Raw genomic sequence first — 19,883 nt, 5'->3', positions numbered from 1 at the left:
AACAACAAAGCAGTTCCAGATTCTGATGCTTAGAGTCTTCTAGAAAAAAAGTATAGTGTACAACCGTGGCTTGCCTCCAGAGAGTAGAAAAAATCAACTAGCTCACTAATACCACTAGTTTTTAAAAGGTTGAAGATTATTAGATATTATTTGATGAAGCAGCATGGTTTCTGATGGGCTGTCTAGATTGAATCTTGTAATTTATGTGTCTCATTTGGACATTAGCTATAACATTCATACCATACGGTATGGGGGAGAGAAAAAAATATATATATATATGTACACACATACACATATATATACATATATACAAAGAGATACAGACACACAGAGAGAGATTCTTTAATATGACAAGTATCCTTGTATATTGCCACAAAGAATAAAACATACAATGAACTTTCAGAATCATTTCTCAGATAGAGAAGGAAATATATTTAGCCATCAAGTTGACAGCCTACTAAGTTTTATGACTCTAAAGATGCTGACGTATACCATAAGGAAATATAAATGCTAAAGGCTATTCCTAAGAGAAAAACCTACTTCAATTTCCACTGACAGAAAGTGAGGGCTCATTTGTTTTTCTTTACCCTCCCCTCTCATTTGTCTTCCCATGGAGGGTTTTCCCTTGTAATCTTCAGTGTTTCAATGATTTACTGTGTTGAATTTAGAGCATCTCCTCTAGTAGTTCAGGGTTTTGCAGAAATCTGGTAGTTTGTCCCAAAATCAATTTAAAAGCTCATCCCTAACATTTTACCAATCTAGGGACCAATGTTTTTTTATTGGGGGAGGGAAGCCAAATGTTTTGTAGCTGACTTGTAATGTAGAGGGGGTAAAAGTGCTTCTTTGTACCTCAATTTGGCCTTATGTAAAATACGAATAATAGTTGTCATACTACTTATATAAATGTGAGATGTTTCTAGAAATAAGTGAAGCCAAAAGACAGTAGAATACAGTAGAAAGAGACAATCTATTCAGCCACTGACACACACTTGGTCCATGACGAAGACAGTTCTCTAAGATTGAAAGTTGCAGAGAAAGTGTTGGTCTGCATTGATGGAGAGAAATCTCTATTAGGATGTACATCAATGAAGTCACATAAATCTAGACATTTTTTAAAAATGAAATAACTTTGTTAATGTCACAGGAAGCTAATGAGCAGGCATAGTGTGCTCAAATGATGCAATTCCCAAGAGAAAGAAGTTAGGAAGGATGTTTCTGAGAAGGTATGATTATGTCTAATAGAACAGTCCTGCTCCATAATTGGGGCCACAGTGGATAAAGCAATGGATCTGGAGTTTGGATCCAAATAGAGACTCATACATTTACTTACTGTATGATCTTGGGTAAGATATTTAAATTCTGTCTGCCTCAGTTTCTTCATTTGTAAAGTGGAGATCATAATGGTGCCTACCTCACAGTATTGTTGTGAGGATCAAAAGAAATAATATTTGTAAAAAAATTAGTCTTTGTCACAGAGTATGTACTTAATAATTGTTTAGTCCCTCCCTTGTCTTTATATCTCAAGCATTTAGTAGAGAGCTTGGCATAGTAATATAGGTCTACTTACTTTCTTCATCATTTCCTGCAACTATTCTTTTGGTGTTCCTTCCTTTCCCTTTTCTATTATTTCCTAGTCCAGTCCTATTCCTTCTCAACTCCATGATTTGTTTATGTTGTATTCCATGTCTGAAATGTGCTCTTTGTCAATATTTCTCCCTCACTCTCAAAATGAAGCCTTCCCTGATCCCCAAAGCTTGAACTGATCTCTCCTTCATGAAACTTCCCATTGAACCTTGTATCTTTGTATTTATCAGAGTCTACCCTTTATTATTGATGTTTCTGTATGTCATAATTTCCATTGAACTGAAAAGTCAAAGACAGAAACTTTCACTTTATCTTGGTATATTCAGCATTCAAAATAGTAGCTTTCATGTAGTAGGCAACATGTTTGTTGAATTATATTTTCAGTATCTTATTTTGACTACCATTTGCCCAAGCTTCATTAAATAATAGTTTTATTGATATCTTTTGTTCTAAAATCAAAGTACTTTCTGAATATTAAACCCTTCTTCGTATCAAAGAAAAACAGTTGAGCAAAACTAACCTATACAATGACATAAATAACCATATTTGTTAAGTTCCACATTCACAAATCTCAGTTCTCTTTCAAGGAGATCATAGAAGTATAGCATTAGAGCTAAAATAGAATTTAGAAACAATTTAATCCAACTCCCTCTTTGTAGAGATGAGAAAATTGAGTTTCAAAAGAGTTAAGTGACTTAGTAAATTTCAAGTCCACTACTCTTTCCATTGTCAACACTGTCTTGTGTTTCAAAATTTCTCCTTTGGTCCAAAATGGATCATGACAATTATTCAGAGTTTAGCTTCCTTTTAGTATGATTTTCATTCAAAGTAGTCATTGTTTATATTATTCTTTTTTAGTTCTCTTTACCTGATAGTATATAATTAGTTCAAATAAATTGAGCCATGTTTCTTTGAATTCTTCACAGCTGGCATTCTTACTTTCGTTACATAAAGTGTATTGCATTGCATTCATATACTATTGACTGGCACCTACTTTATTTCCAATTCCTTAATTTGATTAAAAATCACATTCTGAATAGTCTGGTATATAGGGAGTCTTTCTTCTCATCTTTGAATAACCTAAGGCAACTAGGTATTACAGTGTAAAGAGTGCTGGGACTGAATTCAGAAAGACATCATTCTGAATTCAAATCTGGCCCCAGATAATTACTAGCTATGTGACTTTGGGAAAGTCACTTAACTGTATTTGCTTCAGTTCCTCATCTGGAAAATGAGCTAGAGAAGGAAATGGCAAACTGCTTCAGTATCTTTGCCAAGAAAACCCCGAATGGGGTCACAAAGAATCAGACACAATTAAACAATTAAATAACAAGGGTTGTTGAGCTAAAAACCATGAAAAGTTTTGTGAATTTCTAAGGTAATTCCATTTATTTATTTATTTGAAGTTTTGCTTTTACTTTTTTTATTATAGCTTTTTATTTACAAGATGTAAGTTTGGGTATGCATATATCCTATAAATTAAAAGGTATAATAAAAAATGAATGCAAAAAAAAAAGATATATGCATGGGTAATTTTTCAGCATTGACAGTTGAAAAACCTTTTGTTCCAATTTTTCTCCTCCTTCCACTTACCCCTTCCCCCAGATGACAGGTAGACCAATTCATGTTAAATATGTTAAAGTATATGTTAAATACAATATATGTATACATGTCCATATAGTTATTTTGCTGTACAAAAAGAATCAAACTTTGAAATAGTGTACCATTAGCCTGTGAAAGAAATCAAAAATGCATGCAGACAAAAATAGAGGCATTGGGAATTCTATGTAGTGATTCATACTCATTTCCTTGAGTTCTTTCACTGGGTGTAGCTGGTTCAGTTCATTACTGCTCTATTGGAACTGATTTGGTTCATCTCATTGTTGAAGAGGGCCACATCCATCAGAATTGATCATCATATAGTATAGTTGTTGAAGTATATCATGATTTCCTGGTCCTGCTCATTTCACTCGGCATCAGTTCATCTAAGTCTCTCCAGACTCTTTCTGAAATCATCCTGCTAGTCATTTCTTATAGAACAATAATATTCCATAATATTCATATACCACAATTTATTCAGCCATTCTCAAATTGATGGGCATCCATTCTGTTCCAGTTTCTGGCCACTGCAAAGAGGGCTGCCACAAACATTCTTGCACATACTGGTCCCTCTCCCTTCTTTAACATCTCTTTGGGATATAAGCTCAGTAGTAACACTGCTGGATCAAAGGATATGCACAGTTTGATAACTTTTTGAGCATAGTTCCAAATTGCTCTCCAGAATGGCTGGATGGTTCACAATTCCACCACTTGTATCAGTGTCCCAGTTTTTCCACATCCCCTCCAATATTCCACATTATCTTTCCCTGTCATTCTAGCTAATCTGACAGGTGGGTAGTGGTATCTCAGAGTTGTCTTAATTTTTATTTCTCTGATTAATAAGGACTTGGAGCATCTTTTCATATGGCTAGAAATAGTTTCAATTTCTTCATCTGAGAATTGTCTGTTCATATCCTTTGACCATTTATCAATTGGAGAATGGCTTGACTTCTTATAGAGTCAATTCTTTGTATATTTTGGAAATGAGGCCTTTGAAGCTTTTTATTTTCAAAACATATGTATAGTTTTCAACAATCACCTTTGCAAAACCTTGTGTTTCAAATATTTTTCTCCTTCCCTTCTTCCCATCCTCTCTCTTAGATGGCAAGTAAACCAATATATGTTAAGCACGTGCAATTCTCTATACATATTTCCATAATTATCATGCTGCACAAAAAAAATTAGATCAAAAAGGGAAAAAATTAGAAAGAAAAAAATGCAAGCAAGCAACAATAAAAAAGTGAAAATATTATGTTGTGAGCCACACTCAGTCCCCACAGTTCTCTCTCTGGATGCAGATGGCTCTCTCCATCACAAGACCATTGGAACTGGCTTGAAGTACGTCACTGTTGAAAAGAGCCATGTTGATCAGAATTGATCATTTTATAATCCTGTTGTTGCTATGTATAATGTTCTTTTGATTCTACTCACTTCACTTAGCATCAGTTCATATAAATCTCTCCAGGGCTCTCTGAAGTCATCCTGCTGAACATTTCTTACAGAACAATAATATTCCATAATATTCATATACCACAACTTATTCAGCTGTTCTCTAACTGATGGAAATCCACTCACTCAATTTCCAGTTTCTTAGCATTACAAAATTCCACAAACATTTTTGCTCATGTGGATCTTTTTCCTGTTTTTATGATCTCTTTTGGATACAGGCCCAGAAGAGACACTGCAGGATCAAAGGGTATGCACAGTTGGATAGCTACATATTGCTCTCCAGAATGGTTGGATCAGTTCACAATGCATCAGTGTCCCAGTTTTCCCACATCCCCTCCAACATTCATCATTTTTTCCTGTCATCTTAGCCAATCTTATAGTTATGTAGTGGTACCTCAGAATTGTCTTAATGTACATTTCTCTGATCAATAGTAATTTAGAGCACCTTCTCATATGACTAGAAATGGTTTCTTTATCTGAAAATTATTCACATCCTTTAACCATTTATCAGTTGGTGAATGGCTTGAATTCTTATAAATTTGAGTCCATTTTCTACATATTTTAGAAATTAGGCCTTTATCAGAACCCTTAAATATAATTTTTTCCCAGTTTGATGCTTCTCTTCTTGTTTGAATTGGTTTTATTTGTATAAAAACTTTTTAATTTAATATAATCGAAATTATCCATTTTACATTCCATAATGTTCTCTAGTTCCTCTTTGGCCACAAATTCCTTCTTTCTCCACAGATCTAAAAAGTAGATTATCCTTTGTTCTTCTAATTTGCTTATAGTATCACTCTTTATGTCTAATCATGAACCCATTTTGACCCTATCTTGGTATAGGGTGTTATGTGTGGGTCAATGTCTAGTTTCTGCCATCCTACTTTCCAATTTTCCCAGCAATTTTTGTCAAATAGTGAGTTCTTAGAAGCTGGTGTCTTTGGGTTTGTCAAACATTAGATTACTCTAATCATTGACTATTGTGTCTTGTGACTTTACATTCCACTAAATGACTGATCTATTTCTTAACCAGTACCAATTAGTTTTGATAACTGCTGCTTTATAATATAATTTTAGGTCTGGTACAGGTAGCCACCTTCATTTGCATTTTTCCATTAATTCACTTGAAGTTCTTGATCTTTTTTTCCCAGATGAACTTTATTACTATTTTTTCTAGCTTTGTAAAATAATTTCTTGGAAGTTTGATTGTTATGGTACTGAATAAGTAGATTAATTTAGGTAGAATTGCCATTTTTATTATATTAGCTTATATACCCATGAGCATTTGATATTCTTCCAATTGATTAGTCCTGACTTTGTGCAAAAAGTGTTTTGTATTTGTGTTCATGTAGTTCCTGACTTTGTCTTAATAGACTCCCAAATAGATGCTATTGACCATTTTAAGGAAAACTCCATTTATTCCTATACTCTCTGGTGTTTTTCATAGGAATGGGAATTGGATTTTGTCAAATGCTTTTTCTACATCTATTGAAATAATCATATAATTATTTCCAATTATTTTACAGAAAAAGTTGGACCAATTCATAGCTCCCCAATAATGAATTAATATGATTCTCTTTCCACAGGCCTTTCAATAGTGATTGATTCCATTTTCTGTCATCTTTATCATTCTGATGATTGTGAGATGAAGTTCTAATGTTATTTAGCATGCATGTGTTATTTTGGGTGATTTGGAACTTTTGTTCATATGGTTATTCATAGTTTATACTTCTTCATTTAAGAACTGTTTGTCTATATTCTTGGATCATTTGAAGATGGAATCATTCAGTCTTATATATTATTATTAGTTTCCTATGGGAGATGACAATAAAACTTTTGCAAGAGATATTTAATTAAATGATTTTTCCCTTTTCTTAATCTTGCTGCATTGATTTTCTTGATATAAAGAAGTCTTGATTTTATGTGATCAAAATTATGCAGCTTTTCTTTTATTATCTCCTCTATTCATTGGTAGCTTAAGCATAATTATAAAAGGGAGGTAATTCCATTCTCCTCTAACTTTCTTATGATATGACTTTTTTATTTAGTTCATCTATCTTTTTGGAATTTATTATTATATAATACTTTTAATATTCTAAAATCACTTTCCCGCAGCATTTCATTATAAGGCAGCATTCAAATGATATTATGCATATAAAGCATTTTGAAAGCTTTAAAACCCTATAGAAATTAATTTAAAAGTAAACTAAGTTAGATTTAGAGTCCCTCAAAAGCAAAGTCTGTCTTATACCTTTGTATCTCAAGTGCTTAGTAGAATATCTGGCGCATAGTAGGAGCTTTATAAATATTTACTTTTTAACTGATTGATAGAAATGCCAGCTATAATCATCACTATCATCATCATCACTAACTCATCTTTTCCAATGTCCAGATAGAAACAGTTATTATATGTTATTATATCCTACTAACCTTTTTATAGTTAATGATCTATAGAATACTTTACAAATAGGCAGTACAGATGGGGTTTTTTGGTAATTGAATAAAAATGTTAGGATATAAGCTCATCTTCTGTAGGTTCACTTGACAACATCTTTAAAATATCTCTAGGAGCAGACAAGATTAAGATATGTATCTTGTTCTAATGCCATATGATTTTGCTTTCTTCTACCAGCTCTCTACCAGATCTCTACCATTATTATTAATGTCAACAATAGGAAGTCTCATTAAAATTAAATACAAGAATCATGAAATGTTTTGAAGTCAGGCTAACAAGCACCTTTAATATTTGTATGGATTCAATTACAAAACACTCTCTTAAAGAAACAAAGAATTTAAATAGTGAAAGGAATATTTAGTTCTTATATTTAGGCCCTATTGATATAATACATTATATATATATACATATATATGGTAAGGCTAGTGGATTGTTTGAGAGTTCAGGATTCTCTGTTATAATAGTGTTAAATCTGGTGAGATTATAGAAAGCCATGTTTACTAAAGAAAACTCAAATTGGCTCAGGTCTGAAATGGGTAAGACATACCTTCTGTGCAAATGAGGAATAGTTATTGAGCCTATGAGTGGCTGCTACATTTCCAGCCTGCATGACAGAGGAAGAACCATTCTCAAAAATAAAATTAATTTACTTTAATGTTTTAAAACTCAGTAAATCACCTTGCTGTGAGAAGGCAATTCTTTCCCTTTGTTTTGCAGAGATTGGGGTCCACTGAAATGGAACCATTACATATGCTAGTTTTATTTTCTAATATGTTTATACATTTCACTGAATTTTTTTCTCTCCTCTTTTTTAAACATTATTTGTTATAAGAGATGACTCTACGAGAGAGAGAAAGAAGAGAAATATGGGGGAAATCTAGGAAATATAAAAACAAATTGTATAAATAATATTTAATAAATATTAAATAATAATAAAATTAATAATAAATAATATTTAAAATAAAACAATACCTCTGTGAAGTAAGAAACTATGTTATTTGATATATTAAGAAATTGATCCAGAAGTACTGTAAATAGGAAGACTACAAAATAAAAGATACATTATAATTCTTCATAAAAGCAAATCTTAATATAACAACACATGGTTAGATTGTATGGCACAGAGAGTGGATTTGATTTTGTTAGAATAATTCCCATAAGAGGAAACTTGCTCTACCAAGAGAAATTGGTACCTACCCTATAACTCACAATCTAAGAAAATTACTGAAAGCACTGAGATTAAGTGATTTGTCCTGCATCTCACAGCCATATGTTTTAAAGAAGGAATTAAACCCAGGACTTTCTGATTTCAAAGTGAGCTTTTTATCCACTTTACCATAGAACCCTTTATAAAACCCTAAGTAAATCACATAAGAACCATATAACTGAAATTTCAGTGCTCAAAGAAATTTTAAAGATCATTTAGTCCAACCTCATTGAGAGGAAATGAAAGCACTTGTCAAAAATCACATAGCTGGGAGTATCAATTGGAAACTGGACCAGGATTTACTATTTCCATAACAATTGTGCTTTCCATTAAACCACACTTCCTCCTTTATATTGATATAAGAAAAAACTTAACAGTTCATTACTTGTTCTCAAGAATTTGTTTTTCAAAAAAATATCTTAGATGTGTCTTTGTATCAGCCTAACTGGTAGAGCAAAGCAAAATTAAATCAATTATGTTTTTTGGCTTCCAGATACCAAATAATCAGTTTCACTGTTTTGTGCCTTAGATCACAATAAAATGTATGACATTCATCAACAATAAAACCAAATGTGTCAAAGACCTCCATGAATCAAAACTTTACAATGAAAAGAGAATAGGTGAACTAGAGAACTCTAAGATGTTATCATAAAAAAATTTTTTTAAATAAAACCCTTTCACAGAAGCTGTTTATCTGGATCCAGAGTCCATTTTCTTCAAGCTTTAGATTAAAAAGGCACAAAATTTGACAGCCAGAAGTAATAGAACTCTAAGATTAAAAATATCTCAATACCTTTTCAAATTTTAAGGTTATCTTAATTTTAAAATATTCTGTTGTCTCCTGCCTTATCCAAATAATTTAGATGATTAACAGACTGATGGGTCCATAAATTAATCATGATGAGATTAAGTGAAAGATATTATGCTGACTGTACTTCTACAGTATTATCTCCTTCTGATACTAATAATAGACAATTATGGAGCACTTTATGTTTACAAAGCTTTTACATATGTTATCTCATTTTTAGTTATGGTGGAAAGGGCAATGCATTTAGTATTAGAGGGCCTTCTTTTGCAACGCAGCTTCATAAGGAACTATGTGAACTAATGAATTATCATCATGATCATCATCCTGTTATTATTGTTGTTATTAATAATAAATTTGGAGTTTACAAAGTAGAGAAAAATGAATTAAGTGAACATAAAGTGTCCCTGAAGATGTGAAAGTTTGCTCCAACTCTGCACAGAAAAAAAATTGTGGAGTAGTTTGATTGGAGTGGAGGATTTATATAATAGAAGATGGGGTAGGGTAATAATTACAGGTGTGTGCTGGTAAATATTTAAGAACACTTCGCTGGTTGTTTTTAAACATACTTTAATCTATATTATTAATATTTCTTTCATTATTTTCTTAAATATAGACTATTAACCAAATAATATATCAATCCTGTTTTATATAACTTGCTGATTTCTAAAATATAAATGCTTACATTCAAAATTTCATAATAAGTTCTTGTGAGATTGGTAAGAGCTAGCTCCAGCACATAATTCAATAAACATTGGGTAAAGGAGGTTGGAAATAGAATGTGGAAGACTTTAAATACTCTTATAATGGATAAACAATTTACCTTTTGAAGCAAAAGAAGGACATTATCAAAGGGATACTTTAGAAAGAGTCATCCTAATAGATGTTAGAAAACAGAAGACTAAAGGAAGTTATCCAAGAAGGAGATAAAGGTGTAAACTGAGATTGTGGCAGTAGAAATGGATAAGAATTAATAGATCTTCATTATATTGTAAAGGTAGAATCAATAAAACTTGGTAAATTTTGGATATTTTTCATTTTTAATTTGGAGCGTTCTCACCTAGTACAATGTCTGCATGAAATGAGTTCTAAATACATGCTCATTGATTGGTGGAGAGCATAATTGAGTCTGAGGCGCTTTCAGGTCTAATTCAGTGGGAAAATTGTGTGACCATTAAAGATGTGTATTAAAATCAGGAAGTAGAAAAGATGATAGGTTCAATTTTAAAAAGATTGAATTTGAGCTGATAGAGGGATAATGTGTTGGAAAAATCTAACGGGCAAATGGAAAAGTGACACTAGAACCAAGAAAAAAAATTATGGCTGGATATGTAGATTTGGGATTTTGAGATTCTTCCACTTGCAGAAAGTTGAATTCTAAGGAATTAATACAACTATCTATGCACATAATTAATTAATCAATAAGAATTTAATTAAATACCTATGTGTCAGACCTATTGTGGTAGGCACTAGAGATATGGAAAGAAAAATGAAATAAATCCCATTCTCATGAGGGTTACCATTAAAATAACACCTGAGAAGATTTTGGGGAAATGGCAGGGTAGATCAGAAAATTCCAAGTGGTCTAGATCTCAAACGAGACAAAATAATGTCTTAGAACAAACAAAGAGCTGCAAAACAAATAGGAGTTGGAGCAGAACAGTTTCCTGAGACAATCAGTGAAGATCTGAAGAAAAATATCAAGGGGGTAAATTTGGCATGTGCAAAGTATAAACTCCAGGCTAGCTCCCCTAAATAAGCAAGCTGCAAACCCTGAGACTATCTGGGTTGGAAGGTAGCCCTGTCCCCCTTTCCCTCAGCCACAGAAATTTCACCTCCATGAGAGAATGAGAAACCTGGAAGACAGTGTGGGGTGCCCCACCTATTCAGGTCAGGTGTCCAAGTCACGAAGATTAGGAAACCCTGCTAATAAGGGAAACTAGGCCCAGCTATGCTGCCAGACACGGAGTTTTAGGCAAGAAAATAGGTGAGTACAAAAACAATAGGTAAACTGATGCCTGGGGGCAATTACTGGAGAGCACAGTTAGTACTTTCAATTCCAGACTGGCAGGAAAAACTGAAGATCTTCAGGCCAGAGGCACCATCCCCTACACTCCAGAATTAGCGGTCATTACACTAATATGCACTTATATATGAAAGAGAGAGGAGGAGGAGGGAAGAGAGGAGGGAAGAGGGGAAGGAGGGAGGAAGAAAATGAGCAGACAAGAAGAAAGAATCTAACCATAAAAAATTGCTATGGGAATGGAGAAGCTAAGGATTTGTCTTTAGAGGAAGATATTGAAGTAAAAAACAAAAAAAAACAAAAAACAAAAAAAAAAAACAGCCCCTCCTATTCCAAAGAGCAATGCCAAATGGTTTGTGCAAATGGATTTGTGCAAAAAGAACTCATAGAACTTCAAAAATACTTCAAAAATCAAATGAGAAAGATTGAGGGAAAACTAAAATAAATAAATAAAATAACAATCCAAGAAAAACAAGACAATTATGTAAAGAAAGTCAACTAACCAGAAAAGGAGATCCAGAATCTCAAGGAAGAAACTGCCTCTTGAAAATCAGAATTGGGTAAGGTGAAACCAGTGAAATTTATAAGTGCAAAGAAATAATAAAACAAAATTTAAAGAATTTAAAAATAGAAAAGACTGTGAGACATCTCATAAGAAAAACAACCCATTTGGAGAACAGATTAAGAAGAAAAAAAACATAAAAATAATCATACTACTTGAAAATCACAATTAAAAATTTAATATTGATACAATAATACAAGAAATAATTAATGAAGATTGTCCTGAAGTGTTAGAACCAGAGAGGAAAGTAGAAATAGAAAAATTCCACTGATCACCACCTGAAAGAGATTCTACAAGGAAAATCTATAGGCACATCATAACTAAATTCTGAAACCCCCAGGTCAAAAAGAAAATATTACAAGCAAAAAAGAAAAATCCAAATATAGCAGAACCACAATTAAAATCTCATCATACTTAGCAACAGCTATATTAAAAGATTTCAGGTCTTGGAATACTATATATAAAAGAGCAAAAGAATTGGTCTTGCAGCTAAAAATATACTCAACAAAGTAAGTAAGCATAACCCTGCTGCAACAACAAAGCCTGGGAAGGGGTGACAGCATTCCATTCAATGGATTGCCAGACTTCCAGGTTTTTGTAGCAAAAATACCTGAATTTAATAGAAAATCCAACACATAAGATCCAAGGTAAACATAAGATAAACACCAAAGGCTAATTACAAGAGACTCAATAAGGACAAATTGTTGATGTTTTATATGTGGAAATGTAAATCATATGCTTAATATTGTCACTTGTAATTGGGTAGGTCAAAAGAAAGATTAGAGAAAGACAGAATATGATGTGATTCTAAAATACAAAACCATGTAAGAAACACAATTAGATGGGGTTGGAGAGTAGTTCTAGAATCCTACTCTCATCAGCAATGGGTTAGAGAGAATAATACATACATAGAGAAGGGTATAAAAGTCTTATTAAAAGGCATAAAATATACTTCATGGTTTGGGAGTAGTAGATAAGTCACTGAACCTGGAATCAGGAAGATCTGGCTTCAAATTCTACATTAGATATTTATTAAATTGTGACCCTGACCAAGTTAACCAATTTGCTTCAGTTTTCTCATCTGAAAAAAGTGAAGGAAGGGATTCAGTGGTCTCTGAAATACTTTTCCACTTTAAATCTATCATCCTCCCTCCCAGTTCAATTTTTCTATTTATAGAGTCACATGCTAATACATTGTACAAATCATTTCCAAAATATTCTTTATGTGTGCAGATCATCTACTTTTATGTCAATTATATTCTTAGCAAATTTTTTATTCCAGCCTGTTTTTTCCAGGCCATTTATCAAGTCTACAAAGTAACTCCTAATAATAACATTGGGCACTTATAGGAAACTTGAAATTTTCAAAAGTCTTTACTTAGCAATATCTGATTTGAACATCATTGCAACCTTTGGGAGGCGGGTACTGCAGGTATTATTACCATAATTTTATATATGAAAAAACTGACCTTGAGAAAGGTTAAGTGACTGGTTCAAAGTTATATAGCTTATAAGCAGAATTGATGGTTCCAGTAGTTCCCTAATATCTCTAGATTTTCAAATGATAATTTCTACTTGGTAGTTAAAACCCTATACAACTTAGACGAAACCCTCTCTCTATGGAACCACTAAATTCACCATCTTTTTGTTATTCACACATAACATTCCATCATCTCCTGGATGTATTTGTCCTGACTGAAATCCTATGCACCCAACACACTTTCTCCTTATCTCTTCTCTTAGAAACCTTTCAAAGCTCAACTTAAGCTCTACCTCCTATTATGAAAAACCTGACTCCTCATTCTAATTCCCAGCTGCTAAAACCTCCCTTGTAGAATTCAACTTATATTTATTTATGTAAAAAAAATTGAGTTTCTGCACATGGTGGGAATTGCAATGGCGATGGCAATGGCTTCCAGGAACTGGAAAAGTGAAATCATCAAGCTGAAAAGTGAACTCTCCAACCTGGAAAGGGAATTCTCCAAAGAGAAAAGTGAATACTGGAAACTGAAAAGTGAAATCAAGAACATGAAAAATGCTCTTTATAGATACCTAACAAGAACATTTGACCCTGCAGTGAATGAACAATTGGCCCGGCTGAGCAGTGAAAGGCAAAAGGAGAGTGGATTGCATCGCCCTTGAAGTTGTCCACTAAATCGAATTACCTCAAGATTTCCTTTTGGGGTAGCTAGATGGCGGCGCAGTGGATAGAGCACCAGCCCTGAAGTCAGGAACACCCAAGTTCAAATGTGGTCTCAGACACTTCCTAGCTGTGGGACCCTGGGCAAGTCACTTAACCCCAATTGCCTCAGCCCCCCCCCCAAAATAAAATCTTTTAAACAATAAAAAAAAATTGTCTTTTCTGATAAAATGTAAGCCCTTCAAGGGCAGGGACCATTTCATTGTTATCTTTGTATCTCAAAAGCCTAGCATAATTACTGGTATATAGCATGTGTGCAATAAATATTTGTTGCTTAATATATGATTGAGGTAGGATTTAAACCTCAAGTCTTGATGCCAGTTCCAGTGCCAAAATCCTATTAACTATTTCATAGCTCTCCAAGATACCTGATCCTTCTGATGACATATCTTTAGGAAAAACAAATTGGCCAACTAAGAAAAAAAAAAGTCATTCCGAAATTAAATAAAATTATTTTTCATTTACCCATAGCACTGTTATCCTAAGTGAGCATAGATAATGCTTGACAAATTCAGTGTCCTGGACTTTATTTTTTAAATAGGTGTCCATTTGGTGGTAAAAAACAAAACAAAACAAAACATTATCCTTATCAATGTACAAGGAACTCCAAATACAAGATTGGTTGATCTACTTGATGCCATATATAGTATACAAACTTTACCAGTCAGTGGAGGAGATAGTAACAATAGTAATTTACCAACTTATTGAAAATGAATGAGGCAAAAACTCTCTTCATTTTCTCAGTGCCATTCTGATTAATAGGGTGAATAGAATTTAATCAGTGACAAAAATCAATACGATGAAAAGAGTGTGTATAAATCCATGAATGGAGAACCCTTCCCTCCCACATCCCACACCCTACCAAACAGTATTCCTTTCTATATTCATACACAGGCTCCAAACTGTGGCCTCAAACTATAACTATTTAAGATTCTAAAACCTTGTAATTGTTAGCATAATAAAAGCTATAGCAGCAGAATTAAAAGAATAAATATAGTCAGAATAGACATGTTTCCACAGTCCTAGAACTATATGTAGTTGTTTCATTTATCAGAGAAAGGGTTTAAATGCTCATCAGCATTGCTTTTAGTGCAGAAAGGTAGAAAAGTAGTCAAAACATCCTAAAAACCAATGTTAAGGATAACTACTTACAAAGATCATTTAAACATATCCTAAGCAAACAAATGAATCCCATAAAACTCTAATTTCATTGTAATTATGAGGTCATGCTCTAGAATTATTGATAAGTTATCTACCTTGCTATAAATGAGACAATACTGTCAAAATAGTTAAGGCCAAGTGTATAGTTTTAACATCCTAGGCCTTTCCAGAAAATGTTTTAAAAGTGAATACCTACATCATCATCACTTGAAGTAAAGATAGGTTTCCAAGCATGTCCAATGAATACACTTTTTATTGACTTTAATAAGTTCTTTTGTTTGCAGAGGGAATGGGATTAGAACCTAAAAGTTAATTTATGATTGTGTCTATACACAAAAAGTGAAGTAAATAAATTCAGTAATAAACATTTGAATTTAGTAAAACTCTAAACAATCTGGGTTTTTTCTTTCCTTTTTACTTTTTATCTCTTAGTCTAAGCGTCATATAGATTTAGATAATCACATCCCTTTGTAAGTCTTCTTTAGATATGAAAAAGAATCACAAAGATTCCATTAGATTTCACTCAAAAATCATTTATTATTGACATACAATTTGCTAGCCACAATGGGAAAAATCTGAGCATGTCAGACTAAAAGAAAAAAATCATTTTTTGTCTTCAAGGATTTTCTATTCTAAGGAAGTCCTAAAACATAATTAGGTTAATACAAAATATTTAAATCTAAGGAAGAAATTTAGGTTCAAATTGTTATACATTTCCTGAACCACTGAGAAATCAAATGACAACTATGCTTACAAAACCACTATCTATCAAAAGAAGGAATTGCATTCAAGCCTTCCTGATTCCAAGACAGACCCTCTAGTCATTTCATCATTCTGGCTCAAAATCATATTTCATATGGTTACTAAATTAATATAAGATGTGCCTATTATATTCACAATATCACATAATTGGTGAATTACAATTTTAAAAAAGAATATAATTACTACTTTTGTTTTAGTACTTAAATTATCATTGCAAAAAATTTGAAAATGAAAAAAGTCTCATTTAAATTATCTTTCCAGTGCTATCACAAATATTATCTAAAGAAAAATGGTTTAATTAGAAAGTACAATTGATTTAATGTACAGAAGACTTAAATTCAGTGTCATAATCTTGGTATATTAAATTGATAAATATTATAGTTATATGAACGTTTAATATATGTTGTGCAAGCAGATTTGGAGAAATATATTTGAAATCAATAAAACGGTAATGTAGTTTGATAGTCTAATAAACTATAATAATAGGGAAGAAGTTTTCTTCTTTTATCATAGTTTTTTTTAAAGGAAAGGCATCAGGTTTTAGAGTGAAAATATCTGGATCCTGTTTAGCTATTTGCTTTTTACCAAGGGCAAATCATTTAACTTTTCCAAGACTCAGTTTTCTCATTTGTAAAATGGATAATAGATTTTCTACTTCTGCTTTTTAGTTTCCCTGGCTTCTTTCAAGACAGCTCAAAGTGTATCTCCTCTGGGAGGTTTTTTCTGATCCCTTTAATTGCTAATAATGTCTTCTTTTTTTTTCTTCAGATTATCTTCCATCTACCCCCTACACATTTTGTATTCACCTCAACTCAATTAATGTTTAAAGAAATTAATTCAGACTATTCACTAGAAGTCAAATACAAAAACTGAAGTTTAAATACATTGGTCCTATAATGAAAAGATGGGATTCATTGGAAAGGACCCAGACATTGGGAAAGATTGAAAACAAAAAAGAAAAGAGAACAGAAAAAAATGAGATAGATAAAATGATAGTGTTATGGAAACAATAAATAGGTACTTGGACAGACTTTGACAGATAATGGAGAACAGAAGGGCCTAACATGCTACTGTCCAAAGAGCCTGAGATGACTTAAATGACTGAAAAATAAGTTATTTACATGTTGTTACATGAAATATGATCTTTTTGAGCACAGGAATTATTTTTTCTTGGTATCCCAATGCTTAGCACAGTATCTGATCTATAAATTTAGATCCAATTAGTATGAATAATGAATCCTACAAAGTGGTCATGTTATTTAAATTTCTATTGCAAATTTCTTCTGAGAACCAATTGTCATATTTTATATAATTACAACTATGAATAGTAAAAATTTAAATTATTACAACCATTTTATAGGAACCATTATTCACACTCATTGGGATTTGACTTTAGTAGGTACTTTAAAAATGTTGGTTAACTGATTATCTCACAAAGTTGTGATCAAATAATATAATGTACTTTGAAAAGCATGTTATTATCTATAAGTCCTCTAAAAGGAATTTATTATTTATTATTGGTGAATGATTGGTATGTAAAAGAATTTTAAATATAGTAGAGATCCTAAAAATAGAAAATGTTAAACCTAATTGCCTTTTTAAAAAACTTGGTTCCAATAAGAATTATTAACCAAGCAAAAGATATTGCTGTCCTCTATGTGATATTGTAGATCAATAATTTTGGTAAATACGATGAAAAAGGAATTACTTCACTTTTATACCTATTAGTCCTCAAACTCCCAGTTTTAAAGACCAAATGACATTATGATGATGTTCTCTCTCTCTTTCATGAAAGCAAATAAAGATAAAATAATAGTGGTCTCCAAGTCTGCAAAAATCAGTCTATACTTTTATTCATTACAGTATTTCTTGATATCCTAAGAGCAATAAAGCAGTGAAGTTACTAATCATACTAGTCTTTAAGGAAAACAAAAAATTGCAAAATATTATTGTGACCTTGGCCCAATTACTATTTCTCATGGAGATTTTACAAAGGACTGATTGAGATAGATAAATTATCCAAAATGCTATATTCCCAACAGTTCTGTGAAACCAGATTTCAATAATTACATACCTAAAAATGATCCAAATGATTATAATTCTATTTTAATGATTCCTCTTAAGCTTTTGAAGAGGCAACATAAATATAAATCTTTAGTGAATAACTCTTTTATGCCATAACTAAATGGATTATGCTCCAGCCATCTGTTTGAAAGTTACCTTTAAAAGAAGGTTTACTAACATAAAACAGCCATCATTTATTATCTCTGAATCACTGCAACCTTGTTTTTTTGGAAGAAAAAAATTAAATAGCTAGAAATAAATGTTCAATTTTGTAGCAGTTATCTAGTTACTAAAAGCTATGTGGCTGTCAACCAATAATGCTCATAATATTTTATTTTAAGAATATTATCAGGAGATTTCTTAAAATCTTTAAAAAGACAATACAGTTGCATGTTTATAGTTTTTCTGTTAAGAAAGGATCTCAAGTAAAAGTGGAAAAAAGCTTATTTCTCACAGGCATTTCTAAACATCATTCATGTCAAACATTAAACTTTAAAATTTTATTGTTACAAAATGCAAATTGGATAAAGGTGAAAAAAATCTTAGTCAAGTCAACTATTTGGAAAAAATTAGCTGTGATTCGAATGTAGTCTTTCCTAAAAACAAAATTCTTTTAAACTGTTTTTAGGATTAGCCCCATCTTGGATTGCCCAATTGATTTAGACTTTAAAATGAATTGAAAAAGTCAGCAAATAAAAATGAAACAAAAAGCGTGATGATATAAAATACAAAATATATTGTTATCCAGAGCATATGATTCGGGCCTAAAGAACTAAGCCTTCATTTCCATCAATATCCTACATACCAAAAATGATCTATTTCCCATAAGGTCTTCTCTAGCAAATGAAAACAAGATTTCTTCTGAACTGCATGATAAAATCCATAGTTTGATGAAGTCAATACAGTATCAATATTCAAAGGCCATCATTAATAAATTTTTCACTAAAAAGTAAAATTATAATTCTCTTCAATCATATCATCTTTATAATGAGAAATGATGTGGCTTTTAATTAGCCATGCTCTTTTGATGGAACCCTGATAAAAAAAATTCTTATATTATTATATTATATTGCCTATTTTACTCAATCAATGGAGTTCCTGTGGGAACTGGCATCAGAAGGTGGAAAGGATTGTTTCATGGAGGAAATAATAAAATAATATGGAAAATCTTATTTTCTCTTTAATCTGCAACAGTTAGCTACCCTAAGGTTGAAGAAAGATACTAATGATGCAGTCACTACTGAAATTAAATATTTGGCATTAGAGTACATTTTTTAAAAATTGCTTTCTTCTTTCCACACCTAAACATGGGTAGATTTTAGAGTTCTTTTGCTTATTTGTTTGGATTTTTTTGAAGTCACAATTTAATTCAATCCTTGCCCACCAATGATAGACAGCACACTCATCAGGACCATTTTTCATAAGGTTACTTTGCCAAAATAAATTACGAAAACAAAAATGCATTCCTCACTTTACCAAGATGGCAACATTTGAAATTGATTTAGGTGGTTTTTATGAAACATACTTACCCCAATTCCCTGTTGCTGTGGAGTCAGCTGTACTCCATGTATCCTGCACTGCTGCATGTGATCAAGTGTCCCAATGATCAGCCCACCAACCTTTTTCAAAAAAAAAAAAAACTATGATTCCTCAAATGAGGAAAGAGATGCTCATTATGAGAAAGCTTTAAGCATGCACACTACACACACACACACACACACACACACACACACACACACACACACACACACCACAGAAAGACACCATAGACACACCTGGATTTTAGATGGGAAAATGTGACAGGTCTCAAAATATTTTATAAGGCTAATCATCACCAGGATGAAACCTGAGCTTGTTCTTGATAGGCCTGGCTTTCAGTCTCTTTCTCCACCCTCCCACCGTCAATCCTCCCCACCTGCTTTTGATCTCCAGGATTATTCTATACAAATATCTTGGGAGATCCGTGTGAAGAAAGCCATCAATATGAATTCATCATTCAGGCCCTAGCTTGT

The 19,883-nt window shown here is 32.3% G+C and overlaps 1 protein-coding gene across 1 annotated transcript in view; it reads right to left on the bottom strand.

Annotated features, from left to right (window-relative positions):
* Window positions 1-19,883, bottom strand: part of ZPLD1 (zona pellucida like domain containing 1) — a 106,466-nt gene that overhangs the window by 77,106 nt on the left and 9,477 nt on the right. The window contains 1 exon segment of the mRNA XM_074301077.1: window positions 19,401-19,490. The gene's annotated coding sequence lies outside the window, so the exon portion shown is untranslated.

Source organism: Sminthopsis crassicaudata, chromosome 3 (assembly GCF_048593235.1).
Source record: "Sminthopsis crassicaudata isolate SCR6 chromosome 3, ASM4859323v1, whole genome shotgun sequence".
Taxonomy (NCBI): Eukaryota; Metazoa; Chordata; class Mammalia; order Dasyuromorphia; family Dasyuridae; genus Sminthopsis; species Sminthopsis crassicaudata.
Note: the sequence above shows the minus strand (reverse complement) of the source record. Positions and strands in the feature narration are given on the sequence as shown.